This window comes from Lampetra planeri, chromosome 9 (genome assembly GCF_965212315.1).
Source record: "Lampetra planeri chromosome 9, kcLamPlan1.2.h2, whole genome shotgun sequence".
NCBI classification, from domain to species: Eukaryota; Metazoa; Chordata; class Hyperoartia; order Petromyzontiformes; family Petromyzontidae; genus Lampetra; species Lampetra planeri.
The window spans coordinates 15,665,596-15,687,074 of record NC_136115.1 but is presented as its reverse complement, the minus strand read 5'-3'; the positions used below and the strand labels follow the sequence as shown (position 1 = coordinate 15,687,074).

Sequence of the window (21,479 nt, the reverse complement as noted above, 5' to 3'; positions counted from 1 at the left end):
AAACCGGCTTCTCACGCCAATAGCACAATTAGATTAGAATTGAAATAAATGTTTTCAACATCGTACACAGGTCGTGTGGTTGTGGCCAGGGGCCACGTGTATAAAACACTGAAAGTAAAATGTTCTATTTTCAAACTAAAAGGAAAAAAATGTAAAAAACCCAACACAGCACCTATCTCATAGATAAATGCCTTGGGTGCATGTCCCCGACTATGTTAGAGGAGTTGGGAACTTTGTTAATGGGAATTTTTTTTTCATGTCACATTCAGAAGAGCTTGAATGTTGTGACTGTGGTGTCATTCCAATACTGTGTAATGTAGCATTGTTGTAGTGACCATTAGGGTTCCTAATATTAATTTTCAGATCTATGTCAGACAGCCTAGGACATGCAGCTTGGAAAGTCCATGAGAGCTGTTTAGTTTCGGGTTGCCTCCTTCTTTACGATATTCACGTAACTAACCACACGTGTTCTTCCATCTACACAGGGCTGCATTGGTTGTGGAGATGGCTCTGACTATGGCAACTCTGATAATTGTTTTTTTACCCTTCTATCTGGCAACAAAACTGACACCTTTTTACAAGGAGTCATGTTTGCATAGACCACAATACCCCGAGCTCTCATACTCTGATGGTGCATTGTCTTTGAGTTGTGTGCCTTTTGGCGTCATCTGGTCCAACCCATGTGAGACTAGGCTCTAAGGAAAGCTGTCTCGGGTGTGGACCAATCACCTTCAATGACAGTGCACATTATCAGAGTTGTGTTTTTTGTTTGCATTATGACTGCAGGTATTGTGGTCTATGCAAACATGACTCCTTGTAAAAAGGTGTCAGTTTTGTTGCCAGATAGAAGGGTAAAATTTTTTTTTCATATTTTTACTGGTAAATGAGGTTCCAATGGTATGGCAACTCTCTGAAGGCTATTTCTGATACTCAATGACAGTATATATATCTGAGAACATCTATACATTCCTGGGGATTACGTCCGTACGTGTTAAGGAATGCATTGCATACACATGCAGCATTGGTTTTCCAGCTATATTTGTACGTGTGCGCGTGTGCCCTCTGGAATCCCATGTGCCACTGTGGCAATTGTTGTATGTACTGTATGTTGTATATATGTTGAACTCAAATCTGTTCTCTTATAACGCGGTAGTTGCATTCCTGAAGAACACCGCGTTATGGTAATATCGCGTTGTAATAAATAATATATAATATCGGGGGTAAAGCACAATCTGCGATAGCACGTGCAATGCGTATACTGGCTGAACAAAGACTGGGGCACGTAGATAGCATCTAGAAGCATCCAACAGCATCCCACCATGTGTGATGCTATGCAGAGGTAGCTTATTCCTACTTGTGTGGCGTAGTTTTTTTCACTCGATCGCGTTATATCCAATTCGCTTTATAAAAAATGTGTTCCCTGATAAATTTATCGCGCTATATCCAATTCACTTGACGAAAACACGCGTTATGGGAGAACAAACTGTACGCTCGCACCATGCGTGATCAACCGTGCCAATCGGAGGTGCAGCAATGGAGACAAATATGCTACGGCTATAAAAGAAAATCAGGTTTCCAGCCACCTGGTTTGACGTCAAATGTAAACGCTGTGGTAGAAGCTGGAAATGTTGAAAACTGTTCTACTGAAAGTGCGTGGCACCTTGTGGCCCACGAGCAGATCGCTGGGTGGGCTGTGGAGCCCCCTGTTTGAGTATAACACAGAAGTTAGATAAAGAACGGCCGATGCTAGAGCGCTCTCTGACTTGGTGAATATTTGTTTGGCTCATTGGCTCGCAATTGCCATCCCATGGGGCAAGGGTTTGTGGAAGAGAGCCACGCAATCTGCCTCTTGGCTGCTTGTGTGCCCTAGGTGGGAGCTCTGCTGTTAAGTGGAAGAAAAAAATCAATCTATGAACTTGTTTAAAAAAAAACACAATTCTGCTGACATAGATTCATAGTTTTCTAACTTTGTGAATTTATGACGCTACTGTGTGTATTGGCAATTTGACTTAATTCAAATATTTTAGAAATGTATTACGTTTGGCTAAATTTATTTAATATATTTACTTTTACTTTTAATTTAAATCCAGGTGGTCCCGATTGAAATTGCACACAAACTAATAAATTATTCCTCAATGTGTGAAATGTATCTTCATAAAAAACCCAGTATTGTAATCCTGGCCCGAGTCCAGGCTCAAAGCCTACCATAACATCTTTCATAGTTCATGGATTTTGGTGGAGCTATAAGTCTCTTGATCAGGATTTACAGCCCCCCCCCCCCAAATAAAAACCCCTTAAAATATGGTTCAGATGAGGACATGTACATTTCTGGGTGCCCACTCCATTGACAGGAATGTGCCGTTCCCTCAGAATAATTATATTGTGGCTCTTGCCATGCAACAATGTTCTTGCTTCTGCTGCCGCCAGAACTAACACCCATTTGTGTGGTCTACTGAAGCCCTGATGTAGGTGACAGCGAACCGGATGAGTTGCAAACAGTGGTGGATAGCAATTTGGGCCAGATTCATGAAGACAAATTTTGCCATCGGTAATTTCCTACATTGTAGCTGGAGACATTGACACAACACATGAACTGTGGGTCCATTGTATTTAATGCAGGTATTTGAAGCATTGTGTGGTTAATATAATTTGTCAAAGTTGACACGTAACACTGTGTAACAATAATTTTTTATCTTTGTTCCTGGCTAGTAAGTGTTATTTCCTAATTGCTTATGCTTCAAAAGTACAGAAAATGGCTATTATTCCCCACAAACTTTGCTTTTGTGACCAGGACATGATATTTTGAAACTTAACTATTTTCCAGAACATTCCAGATAGATTCAGTGCTGAGTAAACTTGGAGTAACTTCTAGAATATTGTAGAACTTTCCAGTAATATAAAAAGCCCACAAGTTCAGTTTAGTTCCAGCTACCTAAGTGGATACATATCTGCATTTTTCTGAGATGGCATCAAGAGGCTGCAAGCATCCGGCAGACACATTTTGCTATGTCTGCGGCCAGTTTATCAAGACAAGAGCGAAAAAGTACTCTGTGGAAGCATCTGCTAAGATGTGTAGTATGGTTCCAGGGAGACTTGACACGTAGTTGGAGGCACACGCTTATTTATTAACACCAGCACGTAACTCGGAAGCTTACAGTAACTGAAGGGGTATCGGCCCCTTCACCCGTCTAGCCACGGAACACAACAGCCTAGCTCACAGCTAGCTTACACCTAGGTTACGGCACCCCGAATACCCAGACCCCGCTCTTAGATGAGCGTCGGTTCTGGGCTCTGGGGGCCACGCCGCTGGCTTGCCTGGTCGGTCCTTAAAAGGACAGCGATCCCAGGGAATTCCAGGGCCGGTCTAGCTGGTCTTCTTTCTTCACTGGTTACAGCTTAACACTAGACCCAGAGCCCTTCGGCTCACCGCCTTAAATAGCCATCTCCCCCCGAGGGGAGGGGCTGTGGGGGGATCCCAGCGTACGGCGAGGACGTCGCTGCGAGTACCTGCTCCGCGTACCGACGTAGCGACGCCCATTGTGTTTGTTTGCCACCAGCGGCAAGTCTAAATCAGGCCGTCTACAACGGCTACAACGGCTCTACATCACCCCCCCCCCCTGTACAGCTCGCAGCCGTCTCGGCTGCAACAAAATAGCAATAAAGATGCATCCCCCCCTTTGAACCCGTGTGTGCCTCACAAATCTTTAACAACAACAACAAGAAGAACAAACCAACACGACGCACCCCGACCGAATAAATACCCCATCCCGTAAAACAACATATATACAAGAACCGAGGGCGGTCGCTCGCAAGGGTCGCGTTGGCGGCCGTCCTCACAAAAGTCTACGCGTTCTGGCGCGCGTCCTTGCAGCGGGGCCGTCACAAGGGACCCCTCTGGTTTGGCCAGTGGCGGTTGTTATCAGTCCGGGTGTGAGGGTGTCCGGCTCCGCTGCAGAGCGACCCCTGACCCCCCCAGGAGGGGTTGGCGGTCGTGAGCGTGTCACTCCTGGTGCGCCTGTAGGTGGAACAGGCGGTGTTAAGTCAGGTGACAGCAGAGAAGTCGTACTCCGGGAGTCGGTTGACCCCTCACATGATTGGCCACGCGTGTGTGAAGTATGAACATGGGGCGCAACGAACGGTTTTAACCTGGAGGGGTGCACAAACCACCGACGTTTCCCCCATCGGATACGCACACATTGTGGGCGCAAAACCTGCACCACCTCCACGGGCCCCCGCCACGGCCGCACCAGTTTAGACGAGGTTGCTAGCGGGACTTGGGGACAGTGCAACCACGCCTGGTCACCCGGCTTCCACTGAAGCATGTGCACCTGACCCAGCCTGAGCCTCTCATTCGCCTTCTGGCAGAGTTCAGAGTTCTGCATGGCCGCCTCCCGCGCCTCTGTCAATTTAGCAACGTTGAATTTCACATGTTCGGCCAATTTGGATTTACTATGCGGCAGAGGTGTGGACTCGAGTCATGTGACTTGGACTCGAGTCAGACTCGAGTCATGAATTTGATGACTTGCGACTCGACTTGGACTTGCATAACAATGACTTTGTCCCACCTATGAGATGTGGACTCGAGTCATGTGACTTGGACTCGAGTCAGACTCGAGTCATGAATTTGATGACTTGCGACTCGACTTGGACTTGCATAACAATGACTTTGTCCCACCTCTGCTATGCGGCGTGGCGATCCGCAGCTGAGTCGGAACAGGTGGGTTAGGCTCGCGGCCATACATTAGGAAAAAGGGCGAAAACCCGGTCGCCGCATGGGGAGCCATCCTGTATGCTGCCAGAACCCCCGGGATATGAAGGTCCCAATCGGTCTGGGATTCAGACACCTGCTGGGACAGCATGGACGTGATGGTCCGATGCAGCCGCTCCACCATTCCGTCCGTTTGCAGATGATATGGGGAGGTACGAATCTTTTTCGTTCCCAGGAGCTCGCACACCTCGTGGAGAAGCTTCCCCGAAAAATGTTTACCCTGATCGGTCAGCAGCCGCTCCGGAGCACCTTTGTCGAGGACATAGCCTTGGACAAAGGCCTCCACGATGGCTGCTGCTGACTGATTAGCAAGGGGCCAGGCCATAGGCCATCTCGTAAAATATTCTACCCCGGTTAACAGGTATCTATTCCCCCTTGGCGTAGCGGGGAATGGGCCCAGAATATCTAGTGCGACGAGCTCGTTAACTCGGGAAACTTTTACGGACTGTAAGGGCGGGTTAGACCCCTTCGCTGGTGGCTTCCTTTGCGCGCACTGGGTGCATGACCCCAACAGGTCCTCCACATCCTTTGCCATGCCCGGCCATGAAAAATCTAGTTGGAGTGTGGCAAGGGTTTTGTGGGTCCCTAAGTGGAGGAGTTGCTCGTGCGCAGCCCACACGACTCTCCCCCGCAACGCAGAAGGCACCACCAGCCGGTGTCGACGGGATTTGCCATCCCAGTGCATGAGAAGGCCCTGGACCAACCCCCAGGAGTTGACATTTTCACCCCCCCGCACGATTCCCCCGACGCGACGGCGCAAAGCGAGGAGGGAGGTGTCCTCCATTTGGAGGCGCCCCCACTCCGCAACCGACAACCCCAGCAAGGAATCCCTCCCTTCTTGCTCGATAGGACCGGCAATGGAAGGCGCATCGGCAGGGGCTGCTAAAACCGAATAAGAGCTGACATTTGGAGGTCTGCAACGCCCCGAACCCAGCAGGCAAGCGCACTCAGAGGTGGGTGGTAACCGGGACAGAGCGTCCGCATTGGTGTGGCGAGTGCCCTTACGATAGGTAGTCGCAAAATTGAAATCCTGAAGGATTTCCAACCATCGAGACAATTGTCCCGATGGCTGTTGAACCCGCAAAGCATACTGCAGCGCCGCATGATCTGTGCGGACGGTGAACCGCCGACCATACAGATATGGGCGGTATTGTTGAATGAAGTACACGATTGCCAATAGTTTCCTACAGGTAACGCAGTATCTTTGTTCCGCCGTAGACAACACCCGACTGCCATACACAACCACATGTTCCACGCCCCAAATAACCTGGGAGAGAACGCCCCCGATGCCCGTGTTGCTTGCGTCTGTATCGAGCAAAAAGGGTTTTGTAAAATCCGGGTAACTCAATGGCGGAGCCGCGACTAGGGCATCCCGGAGCGAGTGAAAAGCGGCGTCTTCCTCCTCACCCCAATGAAATTTGACCCCCTTAGATGTCAAGGCATGTAAGGGTTTCGCAATGGTAGCGAAATCAGCGACAAACCGGCGGTAGTATGATGCGAATCCGATGAAACTCCTGACCTCACCCACCGAGGTGGGAGTCGGCCAGGAGCGAACACATTTCGTTTTGGCAGGATCAGTGGCAATGCCTGAACGGCCCACAATGTGACCCAAATAGCGCACCAATTCGCGGAGCAAGAAACACTTCTGGGGCTTGAACTTCAAATTAGCAGCCCGCATTTTGAGAAAAACGGCACGCAACCTCTGGAGGTGTTCATCGAATGTTCTACTAAAGACGATGACATCGTCTAGGTAAATCAGACACGAATCCCACTGCAAGCCAGCCAGAACCAATTCCATTAATCGCTTAAAAGTTGCCGGCGCGGAATGTAATCCCATTGGCAAGCGATTAAATTGGAAAAGGCCCTGCGGCGTACGGAAAGCAGTTTTCGGTTTGGATTCGTCATCCAGAGGGAGCTGCCAGAACCCGGACAATAAATCCAATGTGGAGAAGAATCGCGCCCCTGCCAGGGCATCAAGCGATTCGTCCATCCGGGGAAGCGGGTATGCGTCGGCTACAGAAATTTTGTTAAGCCGACGGAAATCCACACAAAAGTGCAATGATCTGTCGTGTTTTTTAACCAGAACGATCGGCGCGCCCCAAGGGCTGGTGGAAGGGGATATGATATCCGCAGCTAGCATGTCGTCTACAGCCGATTTAACATGCTCCTTTTTGGTGGGACTTAACCGAAATGGATTTTGGCAGATTGGCGCGCTGTCACCCGTGTCAATATGGTGTTTCAGCAATTTAGTACAGCCAATATCGTATTTATTTAGACTAAAAACGTCTGAAAATTCGCGAAGGAGGACTCGAAGCCTCTCACGCTGTGGACCAGACAGGTCCACCGATCCCGCACAAAGCGCATCGAGACACCCCTCATCACGATCCGAATGCGGTAGCGAGGGCGAACCGGCGCTCACCTGAGCAACAACTGGTTCCTCACAAGGCACCGGCGTCGCGTGCGCGAGCACGGTCCCCTGAGGAACCACGGCCGTTCGTGACCCCACATTGAGGACCGCGATGAAGGGGTCCTCGTCCCCTTTTACCAGGGTCTGGGCCGCTACCAAGTCGGGTCCGTTGACCCCGGCCCTCGATGGTCCCAATAGAACCCCCCGATCCCCGACGCCCTCCGCAAATGGCCGGCACAGCCTAAGAGGTACGAGCATTTGAGCTCCCGGCGGTACGTGTACCGTCCTCGCGGCCAGCGCCGGTACCATTGCAAATGCCGCATGGACAGTGGTAGCGGGGGATGACAAAAAGGCCATACGTCGCCCCGACGGGAGTTCAATGCATCCTTGGTCGATTAGTATACGAATGGGCATTTTGGCCAAGAAATCCGTCCCCAACAGGCACGGAACCGCCAGCGAGGAGGAGACCAATATCGGGCCGGATAATTTAATGTCCCCAATACAAATTTGCGCGCGGATCTGTCCGATAATGCCCAACGAACCCCCATTAGCAGCGTAACATGGGACATCAACAGGGAGCAAGGGACGACTTTGAATGGGGAGAATGTTGTAAATCAAATCGGACACAATAGTCGCCGATGCTCCCGTATCAATCAAGACCCGTACCTCGACCCCATCAATATGTCCCACAACAACTGACGACCCCGACGACGCGGCAACAACACGATGAGCCAACTCGGACCACTGGGTCGGTTGGACCGCACACCCCCCGGAGGTACGTTTTTGGCGTGACACTCACTCACACACCGTTAGTTGCGGTGTGTGAGTGAGTGGCAGGTGTGTGTGTGGGCCAATCATGTGGGGTGCCACGACTCGCCGGATTTTGCTGGGGAGACTTGAGTCGAGGCGCGACGTCCTGGCGAGGCGTCGCACCACGCTGCCGAGGAGCCCGGCATCCCGAGGCCACATGGCCCCGGAGGCCACAGTTGTAGCAGCGCGTGAGTGCTGCTGATGACTTGGGCTGATCCCGGCGGCTCGGTCCGTCCCGAGCTGGCCGTACTCCGGACCTCCACTCCGTCGGGCGATCCACAGCGCAGATGTCTTCCGCTGGGAGGGCGGACGCAGCCACGGTATGGCTGGCCGTCGCTTTGCTGGCCTTCCGACGTTGGGCCAGCAGGTTGGCATGAATGTGCCGGGCGGCCCTCAACGAACACATTTCCGCGTCGTCTTCAGTCAAGACGACGATGTCCAAATCATCGGCCAGCAGCAGCAGCTTCTCCGTGACCATGGCGTCCACCCCATCCTCGTCCATCCGTGGAAAAGCTGTTTTCGCCAGGGCCAGGAGAGCCGTGCGGTACGCCAGGGGCGACTCCTTGGCGCCCCGCTGGCGATCGTAAAACAGCTGACGACAGTCCGAGCGTGGTCCATAGACCGCGGCGAGGAGTTGCAGCGCCATTTGCAGCGTGGCGTGCTTCGCCCTTGGTGCCGAGGTGAGAGTGGCGAGGGCATCGTTGTCAAGCATCGCCAGCAGCACACGCAACGCCTCGTCGTCGGTCCATTTCGCCATCTCTTGATGGGCGAGGAAGCACCTCTGGAAGCCACCCCAGTCGCCTTCTCCTCCCACGAATTCCTTGAGAGGTGGCAGTCGCTGTTGCAGCGCAGCGTCCGTAGGCGAAAAACGCTCTCCGTCACTCCGTGCAGCTTTGGCGGGCTGGTCGCGTGTCAACGGCGGTTGCTGTGGTGACGTTTCGCTGTCTGCCGCTGCCGACGTGGCTTGTGGTTGGTGAGTATCGGCCACGTGATGTAGCCTCGCCTCGCCGTCAGCCTGCACTGTACTTATGGCGGGAACTTCAAACTCAGTGTCCTTGGAAATGGCGGGAAGCGGCATCTTATGCCGGCCGCCATCGGCCCGCGCAGCTCCACCCGCACCCAGCCGGGTAATTTCTTCCAGCGTCGCGGCTGCAGCATACAGCAATTCGGCCAGTCGAGAGTGTGCCAGCCGCAGTCCTTCAGGCGACGGTCCCCACTCGTCCTGACGCTGCGGTGTAGGTGGACTTGGCTCCTGCTGCTCGGGTCCGCCCGCAGCCATCTCTGGCTCGAAGCCGGCCGTGGTTTCCTCCGCCTCCGTCTCTCTGGTAAGAGCTGTGCGTCGCGTCTCCATCCTTGTAGAACCACTTCTGACACCAGATGTAGTATGGTTCCAGGGAGACTTGACACGTAGTTGGAGGCACACGCTTATTTATTAACACCAGCACGTAACTCGGAAGCTTACAGTAACTAAAGGGGTATCGGCCCCTTCACCCGTCTAGCCACGGAACACAACAGCCTAGCTCACAGCTAGCTTACACCTACGTTACGGCACCCCGAATACCCAGACCCCGCTCTTAGAAGAGCGTCGGTTCTGGGCTCTGGGGGCCACGCCGCTGGCTTGCCTGGTCGGTCCTTAAAAGGACAGCGATCCCAGGGAGTTCCAGGGCCGGTCTAGCTGGTCTTCTTTCTTCACTGGTTACAGCTTAACACTAGACCCAGAGCCCTTCGGCTCACTGCCTTAAATAGCCATCTCCCCCCGAGGGGAGGGGCTGTGGGGGGATCCCAGCGTACGGCGAGGACGTCACTGCGAGCACCTGCTCCGCGTACCGACGTAGCCACGCCCAATTGTGTTTGTTTGCCACCCGCGGTAAGTCTAAATCAGGCCGTCTACAACGGCTACAACGGCTCTACAGATGTGTGATGCCTACAAGGCATATTTTGGCATGCCTGTCGGGAATCAATATAAACCCTGGGCAACTCATTTCACCTGCGAAAAATGCAAAAAAACTCTGGAAGGTAAGATGGACACATATTGCTCGGATTTAATGTTATAAAATTTGTTGCATTTTTTTAATTGTAAAAGTTTTTAATTTTAAAATGGTTTACAATTTTCAATGTTATTGAAAAAATATATCATATATAAAAAATGTTGCGAGAATCTCTTGCACATTAGTCATGGGTGAAATATATGTATTTTTGTAGGATGGTACAGAGGGGAAAAGAGAGCCATGAAGTTCGCTATCCCAAGAATTTGACGGGAACCCACTGACCACTCAAGCAACTAATACTTCTGCATGGTGGACCCTTCCAAACGTGGCAAGAATGCACCTGCTATCATGTATCCCGGACCTTCCTTCATCCATCGCCCCGGTGCCACACTGCCATGAGCTCCCTGTACCCATTCCTCCGGAGAGAGAGCAGCCGTCTTTAGAAGAGAACAGCAAGTCAGAGAGCGAGGAAGGCGTTGTAGATCCAGATGACAATTTCATAGGTGGAGCTGAGGAGAGAAACCCATACTACCCAAACCAAAAAGACCTCAACGACTTGATCAGAGATCTTGGTCTCACCAAGTCCAATGCCGAGCTTTTGACGTCTAGGCTCAAGCAGTGGAACTTGTTGGATGAAAGTGTGCAAGTCGCAGATCGGAGGAAGCGTCACCGACCTTTTTGCAGCTTCTTCACCCGTCAAGATGGGCTCTGCTTCTGCCACAATGTGACCAGTCTGTTCGAGGCAGTCGGAATCGCCTGTAACCAGAATGAGTGGCGCCTCTTCATTGACAGCTCATCCAGGAGCCTCAAAGCCGTGCTGCTCCATAATGGTAACAAGTACCCGTCTCTTCGCCTGGCTCACTCGGTGCATCTCAAAAAGGATTACAACAGCATCAAAACCTTTCAGGACGCCTTTAAGTATGATGAGTACGGCTGGGAGGTCATCGGAGACTTCATAATGGTGGCATTCCTGATGGGTCTCATAGTCGGTTTTCTCAAGTTTCCCTGCTATCTTTGCCTTTGGGACTGCAGGGATACCAAGGTGCACTACCACAGGCGGGACTGGCCACAGCAGACCGAGTTCTCTGAGGGGAGGAACAACGTCAAGTGGGAGCCACTGGTGGACCCCTGGAAGGTGCTGATGCCACCACTGCACATAAAATTGGGCCTTATGAAACAATGTAAGAGCTGTAGATAAGGAGTCGGCAGCCTTCAAGTACCTTCAAGACTTCTTCCATAAACTGTCTGAGGCAAAGGTCAAAGCCGGTGTCTTCGTCGGACCACAGATAAAGAAGATCCTGGAGTGCAACGAATTCCCCAAGAAGCTCACTAGTAAGGAGAAAGCGGCTTGGGACAGCTTTGTCGCAGTGGTTCGTGGCTTCCTGGGCAATCACAAGGTCAAAAACTATGTAGAGCTGGTTGAGACTCTGTAGGATGTCCCTCAAAGGCCATATCCTTGATGCTCATCTTCATAAATTCAAGGAGAAGATGGGAACGTACTCGAATGAGCAAGGCGAGCGCTTCCACCATGATATAGGGCCATCCATTTAATACGTACGCATGGAGGGGGGAGGGGGGGCTTAACCCAAATGTGTACGCTTGTGTATGGGGGGTCTACTGACAATGTATGTACGCATAGGAAACGGGGGGGGGGGGGGTGAAACCTAGATAATAATTTGTCTCCATTGGCCTTCAAATGAGCCATAGTTCAGTTTCTTCAGCTGTCAGACAAGTACTCCCGGGAGAAGTTCAAGTTCATTTATTAGGTATAGCCCTGTGAGCTATTCGGCTCTTTAATCGGGTGCATCCGCAACAAACAAAAAACAAAAACATGAACAAGAAAACATCTTAAAGTGACTATGTGACTAAGTGCAAACAGAAAATCCAGGGAAAAAAACAGCAAAAATTCAAGAAAAAAGCACCGTACACCAACGCTATGTGCAAGAAGTAGGACTGTGGGAGAGGTGTCACTTGTATGCCACCGTACCCCTGACTGCTTGCTATCACGCAGCTCAGCAGTGAGTCTGACATAGTCTGGCGGCCTGCCCCATGGATTACACATCCTTCAATCTGGCCTCACTGCAGACTGCCGCTGGCTCAAGATTTTAGCTGCCGCGGTGCTCTGTTCGTGCTGCTGCTGCCCGGAATTCAGTACTAAAACTCGTCTGTACATCGGTCTACTGTTACAGCAGATGTTCAGTCGACGCACTTTATATAGAGACTAGTTCACCGAGTTTTAATTGTGTTTTAATATTATAATAGACGTGTTTTTAATAACCAGTCAGGATGGATAACACGGTCAAGTATAACTGTTTGTACAAAGCTGTGTGTAAAGCTCGGCCGCAAGCTAGTAAACAAGAACAAAAATAAACTAATCGGTTATGGAATAAAATAAAGTGCGATGAAACTACGTATGAATATGTTACTGCTGATCTAGCAAGTAAAGTGTTGGTGAGCAGAATCAATCTTTTATATTTCTGGTCAAGCGCGCAAGCACCGACACCAGTGGCGACTGTATCGAAGCCTGAAGTGCCCGAGACATCCTCTTTTGCTGACGCTGACGCTTTAGCACCTACAATCATGATGTCAGCTGCACCTAATGTGTTTCCACAAATATCGGCTGGCGACGCTGCATCAAGTCACGTCGACTTAATGCATTTCTGAAACCTACCGCCAGGATCACGAAAACAGCAGAAACTCCACAACAGACCAGTGTTCAACGTAAGACCTCTGAAGACCAAGCACAGCTACTAACTTTACTACATTTAAGAGGTGCAGGCCTCATAACCGATGAACTAAAGGAGAAAATGAAGTTAGTTGAATTGAATCTGAAGCAAAATAAAATAAAATTGAAGCAGCTGCGCCAGGAGGCTACGAGGCAGCGTGAACGCCGTCTCAAACTCAAACGAACTCTCGAAGACATAGCGGAAAGAACAACCGAATCTGAGGCAAAAACGACGAAAGTTTACAAGGGATAGAGACGGTAGATCAGCCATCACAGACGACGATCCAGATCTTCTCGAAAAATTTATTGATATTGCCTCGATTGGTGCCGCTACCAGCGACCGGCGCCGGTCGCAGGAAATGCGATTGTGTAAGATGCTCGAAGACCTACATAAAACCTTATCAAAACAAGGCTATGATTCTTCCAAGACGATCCAGCTCAATGGAAGGCAAACGTCACATAAACACTGTACCTGTGAAACTAACAAGAGCTGCCAATACCGCTCAGGACTGTCACAAAGATGCAGCATTTGCGTCCGCATCTATGTCATACCTAGATGACATCTGTTTTATGTTTGGAGCAGACGTGTCCTCTACTTCAGCCAAGACGATAAGGCTAAAATGGCACTTGGAATCCCGGCAGCGACGAAGCAGGCGCCAATACTGATGCATCTCGAATATGCGGTGCGTTTGTCAGATCACGACTTTGTTGTCGCGTCTCGCCATAAACTGATCCCATCTGTCTATGCTGCCTGCGTCGTGACTCCAGGAAAGTTAATCGATGCTGTAACATACTCCGGTCCTACGTATATTGCAGTGCGCTCAATGAAACATGGCAGCAGTACAGCTTTTACACATGGTCATGATATGGAACTTCTGCGCTCAATTCCAAGTTTCCAGCCATTGATGTGCACAGCTGATGGTCGTGTGAAACCAATAGTGGCCGTGGCGAGTGATGGAGGACCGGACGAGAATTCGAGATTTCCCAAACCGCTACAGGTTGCAGCCACTATATTTGTTGACTGGGATCTGGGTGTGTATTTGTCAGGCACCCACACACCGCATTATTCAGCCTACAACAGAGTTAAGCGCTGGATGGCTCCACTGAGCCGAGAGCTAGCCGGACTAGTGCTACCTCATGATCATGATGGGTCACATCTCAATTTATCAGGAAAAACAATCGACACGGAGTTGGAAAAGCAGAACTTTGAAAAGTAAAAAAACACTGTCAGATGTATGGTCCGCAGTCGTATGAGATAAGCATGATGTCCATGCAGAATATATTGACCCAGTAGAGCATGAATCACCCAGCGAACCAGAAGTCAAATGGGTCGCGCGTCACGTCAGGCAGAGTCAATATTTTCTGCAGATCACTAAGTGTGATGATTCTGGTTGCTGTCGCCCATGACGCACCTCATGTAAAAATTACTTTCCTGAACGTTTCCTGCCCGGACCTGTCGTACTGACACATGCTGCAGCTGGTCTTAGCATTCCTGAGCCAGAATCTGTTAAGCATCTGACGCACGCGCACTACAGTTCACTTGCTCAGTAGCTAGCCTTTGGATAATCAAAAGTTCCTTTGTTGTGCACTGTCACTTGCACAACCTGTAATTATCAATCGCACATGTCCCGTGTGCGGCGTGTATCACTCATCGCAGGCCAGTGTAAAACGACAGCAGCGCATTCACACTACTGAGTCTTCCGACAGTGAGAACAATCAAAAGCTGGATGATGATGTCAGCGACGCTGTAGATATTGAGACGGCGGCTCAGCAGACTGCAGCTAATGCTGCTGTGCTTTAGCCTCGCATTGCGCGTGTTGACGAAATTCCTATAATACGTAACTTGATTTGGAACCCCCCCCGCCCACCTCCTACGCATTTTCCATATGCTGAATTCCTCTTGATATGCAAATTATTTTGTTTAGGCGCTCTTCTTCCCACCTCCCCCCCTCTAACCCAGCTTAAATATACGCTCCAAGCTTGGGGTGTTTCATTCTTCGCCTGAGGATGGCTGCTTGCGTTGTGGCCGAAACGTCGTGAGAATTGTTTTATTATGTTTTATTTTTATTATTTTATTACTTCCCTTCTACGTGACTTTACCGAAAGAACCAAGAAGATGAATCCCTGCAGTCACGAAAGCTTTAAATCGAAATTTAACCGCCTCTACGGGGAGGGTTTCCACATAACTTTGAGATCCTTCAACAAGCTCCGGGACAAGAAGGCTCAGCTAATCGAGTCTCTCACCTTTCTGAAGAGATGCCGCGACTCTAAGGTAATACCGAACGCATTTACACTAACATCTGCTGCTGTAACTTCTTCTAATGCGAAACGAATTCTGTCTAGAACTAGCTTAGCTCTTATCTCAGAGAAAATCAGACTTACGCGCACCGAACTAGATCAGTTAGACAAGACACTCTACAAATCACACTTATCCTTGAGTGCAACAATGTCCACATCGGATTGGGAACATGTGGAAAAAATGACTGCCTCTTCAGCTGCCGCTATGTCGACTAAATGTAAGGACAACTTGATTTCCAAATTCAACCGCCTCTCAAACAAGAAACCGGACCCACACATTGAAAAGCTAGATGTTAACAAAGTCGTAATTAATCGCAGTAACAGTCCTATTTCTGAAGGTTTGAAATCCGTTTTAGCTAAAGGACTAAACTTTGCAGTCACACCTAGACACATACCAGTTAATGATATAATTGCTCGAGTAGATGTAGCTCTCAAGGGCTTGAGTCACATCGCTGCAGACGTAGCAAGATCGGAAATCTCTGTAACCCTCAAAAACGCTAAGATGCCAGCTAGCAACATCAGCAAAGATGAGCGTTTTGAATTAGCTCAATTAAAAAAGAGGGATGACATTGTCATCCTCTCAGCCGACAAAGGCAATGCCACTGTCATCATGGACAAAATAGAATACAACAACAAAATTCAAGAACTACTCACCGATGGCAGCTATACAAAAATAAAAAGAGACCCCACCAACAGCCTCGTCTCCAAAACCAACAACATCATTTCTGCTTCAACCGCATTAATTGATCAGACCAAACAGTTCTCGTTGAAACCTTCTGCAGCCAGGCCACCAAGATTGTACGGCTTGCCAAAGATACATAAAGAAGATACACCTCTTCGTCCCATTGTCTCTACTATCAACTCCCCGACTTACAAACTGGCTCGTTTTTTGTCCGAAATCCTACGGCCTTTCACTGGAAAAACCACCTCTGCAGTACTAAACTCTACTGACCTGGTATCAACAATCAAGGGGATTGCCCTGTCCCCAGACGACCTGCTTGTCAGTTTTGATGTGGTTTCCTTGTTCACCAAGGTGCCTGTGCCTGACACCATCGCAATCATTGAAGACTTGGTTCATCAAGGACTGAATGCTGGGGTACCCCCCCTGGTGAGACACTGCTTAACCAATACATACTTCACCTGGAATGGAACCTTCTACAAGCAAATTGAGGGCACCCCAATGGGCTCCCCCTTATCTCCGGTTGTAGCCAACATCTTCATGGAGAAATTTGAGACGGACGCCATCCAGACTGCGACTCTACGCCCGACCTTATGGAAGAGGTACGTAGACGACACTTTTGTCATCTGGCCACATGGCCGGCCTGCTCTAGACCAATTTCTCGACCATATCAATTCCATACACCCAGCCATCAGATTCACCATGGAAGTCGAAAATGATGGCAAGCTACCCTTTTTGGATGTCCTAATCAAAAGGAGACCTGATGGTTCAATGAGCCACTCTGTCTACAGGAAAGCCACCCACACGGATGCTTATCTAAAACCGGATTCCCACCACCATCCATCCCAGAAGAATTCTCTCATCAAGACTCTATATCATAGAGCCCAATGCATCTCCGACCATGAACACATTTCCAGTGAACTCAAACACGTACGCCAAGCTCTTAAGGCTAATGGTTACTCCGACTACACAATCCGCAAAGCCATCACTCCAACCACCAAGAAAGATCCTGTTGAGGAGCCTTTCAAGACCATCACCTTACCCTACATTGCTGGGGTCACAAAAAAGATCTCCAAAATCCTGATTAAACACAAGATCCAGGTCCGATTCAACACAGTACATAAAATCCGTGATCTGGTACCGTCTGTAAAAGATGTGGTTCCAGACATACAGTACCCTGGTGTCTACAAACTAAGTTGCCTCTGTGGTAGCAGTTACATTGGGGAAACCAAACGACATGTCTCGGACCGCATCCGTGAACATAAAGCTGACCTGAAACACTGTAGGACAAACACCTCAGCCGTGGCAGATCACTGTTACAACTCAGTGGGCTCACATGACATTGACTTCTCCAAGACAGAGGTTCTCTGCAAGCCATCTGGCTATCATGAGAGATTCGTACATGAGGCGATCCACATTTACAAACACAGAGACAATTTTAACCGAGAAGATGGATTCTGGCTTAGCAATCACTGGAAGGACGTAATAAACCATTTTGATACACATTAGGGTGGGTAGAATAATACATAGTGTTATATTAAAAATGTATAAGGTATAGGGTGGTTTATAGCAATACAGTATGTAATTTAATGTTGGTTTTGCCTATGGAAGTATATAGTACGGTATAGACGCGTGTGATGTAAGAGAATAAAGTTTAGATGGAAGCTTATTATATAATTTTTTACAACGTAGAATTTTTCATGTATTACTTACTGTTAGTAACTCAGCTTATTGTAGAGTATAGTAAGTTTACTGATGATGCTATGTAGTTTATACTTTAGTTTGTCATGCAGTTTATACTGTAGTTTTTTACGTTGTTGTTTAGTAACTACAGCTACATACTATTAACATTCCTTTCCTTTGTTAATGCTCCCCCCCTTCCCCCCCCCCTTTGATGCTGCTAATCCTGCATAATGCACGGGCATAGTATTGATTTGGAACCCCCCCCGCCCACCTCCTACGCATTTTCCATATGCTGAATTCCTCTTGATATGCAAATTATTTTGTTTAGGCGCTCTTCTTCCCACCTCCCCCCCTCTAACCCAGCTTAAATATACGCTCCAAGCTTGGGGTGTTTCATTCTTCGCCTGAGGATGGCTGCTTGCGTTGTGGCCGAAACGTCGTGAGAATTGTTTTATTATGTTTTATTTTTATTATTTTATTACTTCCCTTCTACGTGACTTTACCGAAAGAACCAAGAAGATGAATCCCTGCAGTCACGAAAGCTTTAAATCGAAATTTAATACGTAACTTGTTCAACTGGGTTCAGTCGGCGTTTTAACCTAGCGGACACTTTTCAAACTTTTTAAAGGTACGGAACTTAATTATTTAATGCAGCCGGCAGTGGACGACCTGTTTTCTTAAACACGTTAATATTATTAATCCTTGATCGTTTCTGCGTGCATTAAATATCGGCCGTTCTATAGGATTCGGGGGGGGGGGGGGGGGTGCGTCAAGTGTATGTACGCAGGTGGGGGGGGGGGGGTGTAAAAAGTACGCGTGCGTACAGGGAGGGGAGGAGGGGTCAAATTTTGACAGATTTTTGCATCCGTACTAAATGGATGGCCCCATACTGGACTTTAAACGCCGCTACCAAGGACAGTATAACGAGAACGTGATGGGAGACAACATTTGGGGGCTGATTTGTGTAAGTGATTTACAGTAAATCGTAAATCTCGAAAAACTAATAACTTCTAAATCTTTAGTGGTAATTTTTGTATTACTTTAGTATAAATACATGTACAATTTTATTCATATGTTGTTTTTTTCTGACTTTATATGAACGAAGAGACACAAATTTGCCCATTTTCTCATTGAAAATAGGTCAATTTCAAAATATCACTGTCCGGGTCACAAAAGCCATTTTCTATACTTTTTAGGCATAAGCAATTGTGGCACATTAGGAATGGATCACTCTTTTAATTATATCCTTGTGCAGCAAGGGAGTAAAGTGTGGTTCTGTGAAGGTCCTGATATGCTGTGCAGTGCATCAATGCATGTGTGTACAGCAGCATGTGATGACTGAGTCGGGCCTGTAGGTGGCTGGCAGGGTTAATAAATAACCGCACGTGTAAACCAGCCACATGGTTAATGGCGTCTCGGAAGAATTGCTGCGTGTAACTCGCGCTGTTGCATTTTACAGGTAAAGGACCCAAAGGTTGTTTTTGATCGTTATATAAATGTTCTCGACTTGTTCTAGACTTTAAGCTTGGCTTTGAATTGTTCGTTTGTGATATATGCAATTAGAAGTGTTTTAGCACTGCATTGTAAAGGGATGATGCACTATAATTAGTTACTGTCATTGTAATTCTCTAACTCTAATACTGTTTAGTCTATAACCATGCCCATGTACCCAGAGTATGACTACTTTCAATGCTATTGAGAATAGAACACATGTAAAGTAGTAAGCTGTACAATGATGAGATACAGTACGTATACTGTACACATACAGTACATATAATGGGTGTAATATACCGATATAAGTGGATGGCATAGATAGACATACAGCTTAGGATTAAAGTAATAGTCGAATAGTGATGTGCAAATGTGATTGTCAAAGACAAGGATGGTTTATAAGTAGTTGAATTGGGTTTAAGAGAAAGGGTTAATGAATAACCGCACGTGTAAACCAGCCACATGGTTAATGGCGACTCGGGAGCAAGGCTGGTTGTAACACACGTGTTGTTGCATTTTACAGAGTGACGGTGCTGTTCTTCACAAGATTAATATTAACTACAATAAATAAATGTGCTTGCCCTCGATTTGGAGCACCTGCCCACGTCCTTCATTTCGATTGTGCAACACAATTATGAAATAACACTTACTACCCAGGAACAAAAATTGTGTTATATCGTGTAACCATCGACACAAATTAGGTTCGCTTAATAAGACAAAGGTTACACAATGGACGGGTCGCTGCAGTTTGCTTCAGGCATAGCTGGGAGCTTCGTTGCAATTTTCACTGTAAAATGTGCTAACAATTTATGTGTTTTTAATATCAGCCTCTGAGCACAGGCCCAAAGACCCAAAACACCAAGTTTCCAGCAACAAACAGGACTATTTAATAAATGAATTGCGTAAGGTTATACAAACCTGAGAAAATAGACATCGGGAGAGAATTCCAAAGTGGAGCAGTGCGAGGAAAAGAGAAAGAGAAGTGTTCTGACCTGCAGTGTGGTGAGTGAGTGGGTGAGTAGGTGAGTGGGTGGGTGAGTGACTGTGTTTTTGTGAAAGGTCCTAGAAACAATAATTCAACATCACCTTGCCAGACATGCTGAGGAGAAGCTTTCGGAGTGCCAATGCGGTTTCACACCAGGGCGGTTATGCATGGATACCACTTTCTCTGTCCATATGGGACAGCAGAGGTGTACATAATTTTCACAGGACCTACATCTCTGCTTTATTGACCTGGTCAAGGCCTATGATACTGTAGCGCTGTAAATGGGCTACGTGTACTTACCTGCAGTAGCAGACAGGGCCCACCAGGGGCAGTAACTTGGACCGGCATGAGGGTTGCTCCATTCCCCAGCCCCAAAGCAGGGAGGGGCTGCGGAGTGTTCTAGGATCCCCCGATACCCCCCCTGGAACTCTCTGGAAGGGAGGCGTGGCCAGGGGCAGACACACCTGGGGAGGTGTATAAAAGCTGGACCTCTGGACGAGTCCGGGGCCAGTCCAAAGACCGAAGCCAGAAGACCAACTAGCCTAGGACCCTGGTAACCGCTAGACCTGCTGCCCTTGTAAGCGCCGGGACTGAGTGGGCCAGTGGTGAGACCCTGGGAACCCCCGGGCCCGACGTCCTTGTAAGGGCGGGGACCGAGTGGGCCAGTGGTCATGACCCGTACCTTTGCTGGGTCGGGTCAGTATAGCCTCCCCTAGGCCGGAGGAGAAAGAGCCCGTGGTCCCAGTGATAGGGCACGCTAGCCCGGAGGCCGCACCTCCCCAGGTAGTAGACAAAGGGGCCGTTGCCCCTTTGTGTTAAGACTGCTATTGTTACCGTTAATGCAAATAAACGCGTTGCCTTTACAAGTCGTCTCCATCTCCTTGAACCAACGACAATACCATAAATAGGCCAGGGCTCTGGGTTAATCTTCATGCTTTTGGAGTCCCAGACTGTCTGCTCACAATCATTAAGGACTTTACTGATAGTGGGCAGGCCCAGTGACATTGTGTGGTCAGGTGTTGAAGCCATTTTCTATTAACTTTGGGGTGTGTCAGGTATGTCCTTTGGCCCCTACACTATTCTTTGACCACGTAGTTCGAGAAGCTTTCCATGGATGTACCGGCGGAATTTCCATCTGGTATAGATACAATGGAGGCTGAGCAATGCCCGGGTGTGGTCAAGGGACAGCTCCCAATTGGTCAACCATATTTTTACATGAGGATGATCTCATGATTGCTGCCCACTCTGAGGAGTTGGAGATGCTACTGCTGAATCTGGAGCAAGCTACTAAGAGATGGCACCTTATCATCAGCCACACAAAAATAAAGCACCTGCCTAGGTATTTTATGTCATCAAATGCTCCCCTCCCTCAACTACCCATGGGAGATGGGGCAGTTGTGGAGAGAGTGAAGTTTCCATATTTGGGAAGTCTGCTTATGTATGTTGAACTTCTTTCGCACTGTACATAGCCAATCATGCTAATCAGAGGGTTTTTAATCTAGATTTAATAGCGCATAGCTCCAGTGGCTTCCTAATATCGGAAGGAAGAGCATGCCAGACGGCTGCAGAAGTGCTTATGAAAGCGTGCGATCCAGTATTTGTTCTATGGCTAGCCAAAAGCCACTGAGAGGATGATCGGAGTTTG

At 48.5% G+C, this 21,479-nt stretch overlaps 1 protein-coding gene across 1 annotated transcript in view; it reads right to left on the bottom strand.

Annotated features, from left to right (window-relative positions):
* Positions 1 to 21,479, bottom strand: part of CDH23 (cadherin related 23) — a 264,190-nt gene that overhangs the window by 56,854 nt on the left and 185,857 nt on the right. The gene's annotated exons all lie outside the window — the stretch shown is intronic.